The following is a 7,183-nucleotide window of genomic DNA, read 5'->3' as shown; positions in this document are numbered from 1 at the left end:
GAGAAAAACCATGAGCCTTCCCCCTCGCCGCAAGATGAGGCCTGATTCCCCTGCACTGCGTGCAGAGAATATCCGTGTTCCACATCAAACGTGAAAGGAGCCTTGATTTCCTTGATGGCACTCCAGAGAAACCCCAAGATCACTGTCTCAAGTCGAGAGGTATCCTGAGGTCACTGTAGCAAAACGAAAGGGCTCCGTGGACTCCAAATCAACTCGAGATGAGAGCTTCGTCCCTGGCTTCGACTCAAGAGGAATACCAACTTTCCACAAGCACTTCAAGAGGAGGCTTCTCTCAGCTACATGTATGTGAGAGGGTCCCTGAGTTTGTGGCCTCAAGCGGAATGGACACCGAGATGCTCTGACTCAAAGTATGGCCGGATATCCCTGCAGTAAATTGAATGAAGTCTCGTCTTGCATCTCCCAAGACGAAGGGATGTCTGAATCCCCTGTGGAGACCACAGAGAAAGACCTAGTTCTCCCTCTCATGGCGACCGGAGGCATCACATCCTTTGAAAACTCGAGAGGTCCGCGGAGATCAATGCTTCCTAAGGAGACGATGCCTGACTCCTCTTGAAAATGGATAGGAGTCCCAGAATACCTGTGGCACGTGGAAAGGGACCCTGGGTCTTCCGCCTCACTGGAGACGCGTCCCAATTGCCATGCCAAGGCGCAAGGAGAATCCCGAGGTGTCCCTCGCACCTAGGCAGGAGTCCTGACGTCGCTGAACAAACACGTGTCTGGAAGGGCCCTCCCCATCGTAACTCGAGAATATACCCCAGGTTCGGGCTGCAACTCGAGAAAAACCATGAGACTTCCCCCTCGCCGCAAGATGAAGCCCGATTCCCCTGCACTGCGTGCAGAGCAATTCCGTGTTCCACATCAAACGTGAAAGGAGCCTTGATTTCCTTGATGGCACTCCAGAGAAACCCCAAGATCACTGTCTCAAGTCTAGAGGGATCCTGAGGTCACTGTAGCAACCCGAAAGGGCTCTGTGAACCCCAAATCAACTCGAGATGAGAGCTTCGTCCCTGGCTTCGACTCAAGAGGAATACCAACTTTCCACAAGCACCTCAAGAGGAGGCTGCTCTCAGCTACAGGTATGTGAGAGGGACCCTGAGTTTGTGGCCTCAAGTGGAATGGACACCGAGATGCTCTGACTCGAAGTAAAGCCGGATATCCCTGCAGTGAATTGAATGCAGGCTCGTCTTGCATCTCCCAAGACGAAGGGATGACTGAATCCCCTGTGGAGACCACAGAGAAAGACCTAGTTCTCCGCCTCATTGCGGCCGGAGGCCTCACATCCTTTGAAAACTCGAGAGGAATGCGGAGATCAATGCTTCCAAAGGAGACGATGCCTGACTCCTCTTGAAAATGGATAGGAGTAACAGGATCCCTGTGGAACGTGGAAAAAGACCCTGCTTCTCCCTCCTCACGTGGAGACGCGTCCCAATTGCCATGCCAAGACTCGAGGAGAATCCCGAGTTGTCCCTCGCACCTAGGCAGGAGTCCTGACGTCACTGAACAAACACGTGTCTGGAAGGGCCCTCCCCGTCGTAACTCGAGAATATACCCCAGGTTCCTGCCGCAACTCCAGAAAAATCATGAGCCTTCCCCCTCGCCGCGAGATGAGGCCCGATTCCCCTGCACTGCGTGCAGAGGAATTCTGTGTTCCACATCAAAAGTGAGAGGAGCCTTGATTTCCTTGATGGCACTCTAGAGAAACCCCAAGATCACTGTCTCAAGTCTAGAGGGATCCTGAGGTCACTGTAGCAACAAGAAAGGGCTCCGTGGACCCCAAATCAACTCGAGATGAGAGCTTAGTCCCTGGCTTCGACTCAAGAGGAATACCAACTTTCCACAAGCACCTCAAGAGAAGGCTTCTGTCAGCAACAGGTATGTGAGAGGTTCCCTGAGTTTGTGGCCTCAGGCGGAATGGACACCGAGATGCTCTGACTCGAAGTAAGGCCAGATATCCCTGCAGTGAATTGAATGAAGTCTCGTCTTGCATCTCCCAAGACGAAGGGATGTCTGAATCCCCTGTGGAGACCACAGAGAAAGACCTAGTTCTCCCTCTCATGGCGACCGGAGGCATCACATCTTTGAAAACTCGAGAGGACCGCGGAGATCAATGCATCCTAAGGAGACGATGCCTCACTCCACTTGAAAATGGATAGGAGTCCAAGAAACCCTGTGGCACGTGGAATGGGACCCTGGGTCTCCCGCCTCACGTGGAGACTTGTCCTAATTGCCATGCCAAGACTCGAGGAGAATCCCGAGGTGTCCCTCGCACCTAGGCACTAGTCCTGACGTCACTGAACAAACACGTGTCTGGAATGGCCCTCCACGTCGTAACTCGAGAATATACCCCAGGTTCCGGCCGCAACTCGAGAAAAACCATGAGACTTCCCCCTCGCCGCGAGATGAGGCCCGATTCCCCTGCCCTGCGTGCAGAGCAATTCCGTATTCCACATCAAAATTGAAAGGAGCCTTGATTTCCTTGATGGCACTCCAGAGAAAACCCAAGATCACTGTCTCAACTCTAGAGGGATCCTGAGGTCACTGTAGCAACACGAAAGGGCTCCGTGGACCCCAAATCAACTCGAGATGAGAGCTTAGTCCCTGGCTCCAACTCAAGAGGAATACCAACTTTCCACAAGCACCTCAAGAGGAGGCTTCTCTCAGCTACAGGTAAGTGAGAGGGCCCCTGAGTTTCTGGCCTCAAGTGGAATGGACACCGAGATGCTCTGACTGGAAGTAAGGCCGGATATCCCTGCAGTGAATTGAATGCAGGCTCGTCTTGTATCTCCCAAGACGAAGGGATGTCTGAATCCCCTGTGGAGACCACAGAGAAAGACCTAATTCTCCGCCTCATCGCGAGCGGAGGCCTCATATCCTTTGAAAACTCGAGAGGTCTGCGGAGATCAATGCTTCCAAAGGAGACGATGCCTGACTCCTCTTGAAAATGGATAGGAGTCCCAGGATCCGTGTGGCACGTGGAAAGGGACCCTGGGTCTCCCGCCTCACGTGGAGACGCATCGCAATTGCCATGCCAAGACTCGAGGAGAATCCCGAGGTGTCCCTCGCACCAAGGCAGGAGTCCTGACGTCACTGAACAAACAAGTGTCTGGAAGGGCCCTCCCCGTCGTAACTCGAGAATATACCCCAGGTTCCGGCCGCAACTCGAGAAAAACCATGAGACTTCCCCCTCGCCGGGAGATGAGGCCCTATTCCCCTGCATTGCGTGCAGAGCAATTCCGTGTTCCACATCAAACGTGAAAGGAGCCTTGATTTCCTTGATGGCACTCCAGAGAAAACCCAAGATCACTGTCTCAAGTCTAGAGGGATCCTGAGGTCACTGAATCAACACGAAAGGGCTTCGTGGAGCCCAAATCAACTCGAGATGAGAGCTTAGTCCCTGGCTTCGACTCAAGAGGAATACCAATTTCCACAAGCACCTCAAGAGGAGGCTTCTCTCAGCTACAGGTATGTGAGAGGGACCCTGAGTTTGTGGCCTCAAGTTGAATGGACACCGAGATGCTCTGACTCGAAGTAAGGCCGCATATCCCTGCAGTGAATTGAAAGCAGTTTTGCCTTTCATCTCCCAAGACGAAGGGATCTCTGAATCCCCTGTGGAGACGACAGAGAAAGACCTAGTCCTCCGCCTCATCGCGACCGGATGCCTCACATCCTTTGAAAACTCGAGAGGTCTGCGGAGATCATTGCTTCCAAAGAGACGTTGCCTGACTCCTCTTGAAAATGGATAGGAGTACCAGGATCACTGTGGCACGTGGAAAGGGACCCTGGGTCTCCCGCCTCACGTGGAGACGCGTCCCAATTGCCATACCAAGACTCGAGGAGAATCCCGAGGTGTCCTCCCACCTAGGCAGGAGTCCTTACTTCGCTGAACAAACACGTGTCTGGAAGGGCCCTCCCCGTCGTAACTCAAGAATATACCCCAGGTTCCGGCGGCAACTAGAAAAAAACCATGAGACTTCCCCCTCACCGCGAGATGAAGCCCGATTCCCCTGCACTGCGTGCAGAGCAATTCCGTGTTCCACATCAAACGAGAAAGGAACCTTGATTTCCTTGATGGCACTCCAGAGAAAACCCAAGATCACTGTCTCAAGGCTAGAGGGATCCTGAGGTCACTGGAGCAACACGAAAGGGCTCCATGGACCCCAAATCAACTCTAGATGAGAGTTTAGTCCCTGGTTTCGACTCAAGAGGACTACCAACTTTCCACAAGCACATTAAGAGGAGGCTTCTCTCAGCTACAGGTATGTGAGAGGGAACCTGAATTTGTGGTCTCAAGTGGAATGGACACCGAGATGCTCTGACTCGAAGTAAGGCTGGATATCCCTGCAGTGAATTGAATGCAGGCTCGTCTTGCATCTCCCAAGACGACGGGATGTCTGAATCCCCTGTGGAGACGACAGAGAAAGACCTAGTCCTCCGCCTCATCGTGACCGGAGGCCTCACATCCTTTGAAAACTCGAGAGGTTCGCGGAGATCAATGCTTCCAAAGGAGACGATGCCTGACTCTTCTTGAAAATAGATAGGAGTCCCAGGATCCGTGTGGCACGTGGAAAGGGACACTGGGTCTCCCGCCTCACGTGGAGTCGCGTCCCCATTGCCATGCCAAGACTCGAGGAGAATCCCGAGGTCTCCCTCGCACCTAGGCAGGAGTCCTGACGTCGCTGAACAAACACATGTCTGGAAGGGCCCTCCCTGTCGTAACTCGAGAATATACCCCAGGTTCCGACCGCATCTCGAGAAAAACCATGAGACTTCCCCCTCGCCGCGACATGAGGCCCGATTCCCCTGCACTGCGTACAGAGCAATTCCGTGTTCCACATCAAACGTGAATGGAGCCTTGATTTCCTTGATGGCACTCCAGAGAAAACCCAAGATCACTGTCTCAAGGCTAGAGGGATCCTGAGGTCACTGGAGCAACACGAAAGGGCTCCGTGGACCCCAAATCAACTCGAGATGAGAGCTTAGTCCCTGGCTTCGCCTCAAGAGGAATACCAACTTTCCACAAGCACCTCAAGAGGAGGCTTCTCTCAGCTACAGGTATGTGAGAGGGACCCTGAGTTTGTGGCCTCAAGTGGAATGGACACCGAGATGCTCTGACTCGAAGTAAGGCCGGATATCCCTGCAGTGAATTGAATGCAGGCTCGTCTTGCATCTCCCAAGACGAAGGGATGTCTGAATCCCCTGTGGAGACGACAGCGAAAGACCTAGTCCTCCGCCTCATCGCGACCGGAGGCCTCACATCCTTTCAAAACTCGAGAGGTCTGCGAATATCAATGCTTCCCAAGGAGACGATGCCTGACTCCTCTTGAAAATGGATAGGAGTCCCAGGATCCCTGTGGCACGTGGAAAGGGACACTGGGTCTCCCGCCTCACGTGGAGACGCGTCCCAATTGCCATGTCAAGACTCGAGGAGAATCCCGAGGTGTCCCTCGCACCTAGGCAGGAGTCCTGACGTTGCTGAACAAACACGTGTCTGGAAGGGCCCTCCCCGTCGTAACTCGAGAATATACCCCAGGTTCCGGCCGCAACTCGAGAAAAACCATGAGACTTCCCCCTCGCCGCGAGATGAGGCCCGATTCCCCTGCACTGCGTGCAGAGCAATTCCGTGTTCCACATCAAACGTGAATGGAGCCTTGATTTCCTGGATGGCACTCCAGAGAAAACCCAAGATCACTGTCTCAAGTCTAAAGGGATCCTGAGGTCACTGGAACAACACGAAAGGTCTCCGTGGACCCCAAATCAACTCAAGATGAGAGCTTAGTCCCTGGCTTCGACTCAAGAGGAATACCAACTTTCCACAAGCACCTCAAGAGGAGGCTTCTCTCAGCTACAGGTATGTGAGAGGGACCCTGAGTTTGTGGCCTCAAGTGGAATGGACACCGAGATGCTCTCACTCGAATTACGGCCGGATATCCCTGCAGTGAATGGAAAGCAGGCTCGTCTTGCATCTCCCAAGACGAAGGGATGTCTGAATCCCCTGTGGAGACCACAGAGAATGAACTAGATCTCCGCCTCAGCGCAACCGGAGGCCTCACATACTTTGAAATATCTAGAGTTCCACGGAGATCAATGCTTCCAAAGGAGACGATGCCTGACTCCTCTTGAAAATGGACAGGAGTCCCAGGATCCGTGTGGCACGTGGAAAGGGACACTGGGTCTCCCGCCTCACGTGGAGACGCGTCCCAATTGCCATGCCAAGATTCGAGGAGAATCCCGAGGTGTCCCTCGCACCTAGGCAGGAGTCCTGACGTCGATGAACAAACACGTGTCTGGAAAGGCCCTCCCCGTCATAACTCGAGAATATACACCAGGTTCTGGCCGGAACTCGAGAAAAACCATGAGACTTCCCCGTCGCCTCGAGAGGAGGCCCGGTTTTCCTGCATTGCGTGCAGAGCAATTCCGTGTTCCACATCAAACGTGAAAGGAGCCTTGAATTCCGTGATGGCACTCCAGAGAAAACACAAGATCACTGTCTCAATTCTAGAGGGATCCTGAGGTCACTGGAGCAACACGAAAGGGCTCTGTGGACCCCAAATCAACTCGAGATGAGAGCTTAGTGTCTGGCTTCGACTCACGAGGATTACCAACTTTCCACAAGCACCTCAAGAGGAGGCTTCTCTCAGCTACAGGTATCTGAGAGGGACCCTGAATATGTGGCCACAAGTGGAATGGACAGCGAGATGCTCTGACTCGAAGTAAGGCCGGATATCCCTGCAGTGTATTGAATGCAGGCTCGTCTTGCATCTCCCAAGATGAATGGATGTCTGAATCCCCTGTGGAGAACACAGAGAAAGACCTAGTTCTCCGCGTCATCGCGACGGGAGGCCTCACATCCTTTGAAAACTCGAGAGGTCTGCGGAGATCAATGCTTCCGAAGGAGACGATGCCTGACTCCTCTTGAATATGCATAGGAGTCCCAGGATCCCTGTGGCACGTGGAAAGGGACCCTGGGTCTCCCGCGTCACGTGGTGACGCGTCCCAATTGCCATGCCAAGATTCGAGGAGAATCCCGAGATGTCCCTCACACCTAGGCAGGAGTTCTGACGTCGCTGAACAAACACGTGTCTGGAAGGGCCCTCCCCGTCGTAACTCGAGAATATACCCCAGGGTCCGTCCGCAACTCGAGAAAAATCATGAGACTTCCCAC

The sequence above is a fragment of the Dama dama genome, unplaced genomic scaffold (assembly GCF_033118175.1).
Source record: "Dama dama isolate Ldn47 unplaced genomic scaffold, ASM3311817v1 ptg000096l, whole genome shotgun sequence".
Taxonomy (NCBI): domain Eukaryota; kingdom Metazoa; phylum Chordata; class Mammalia; order Artiodactyla; family Cervidae; genus Dama; species Dama dama.
The sequence above is the reverse complement of the archived record's forward strand: the minus strand, read 5'-3'. Positions refer to the sequence as shown.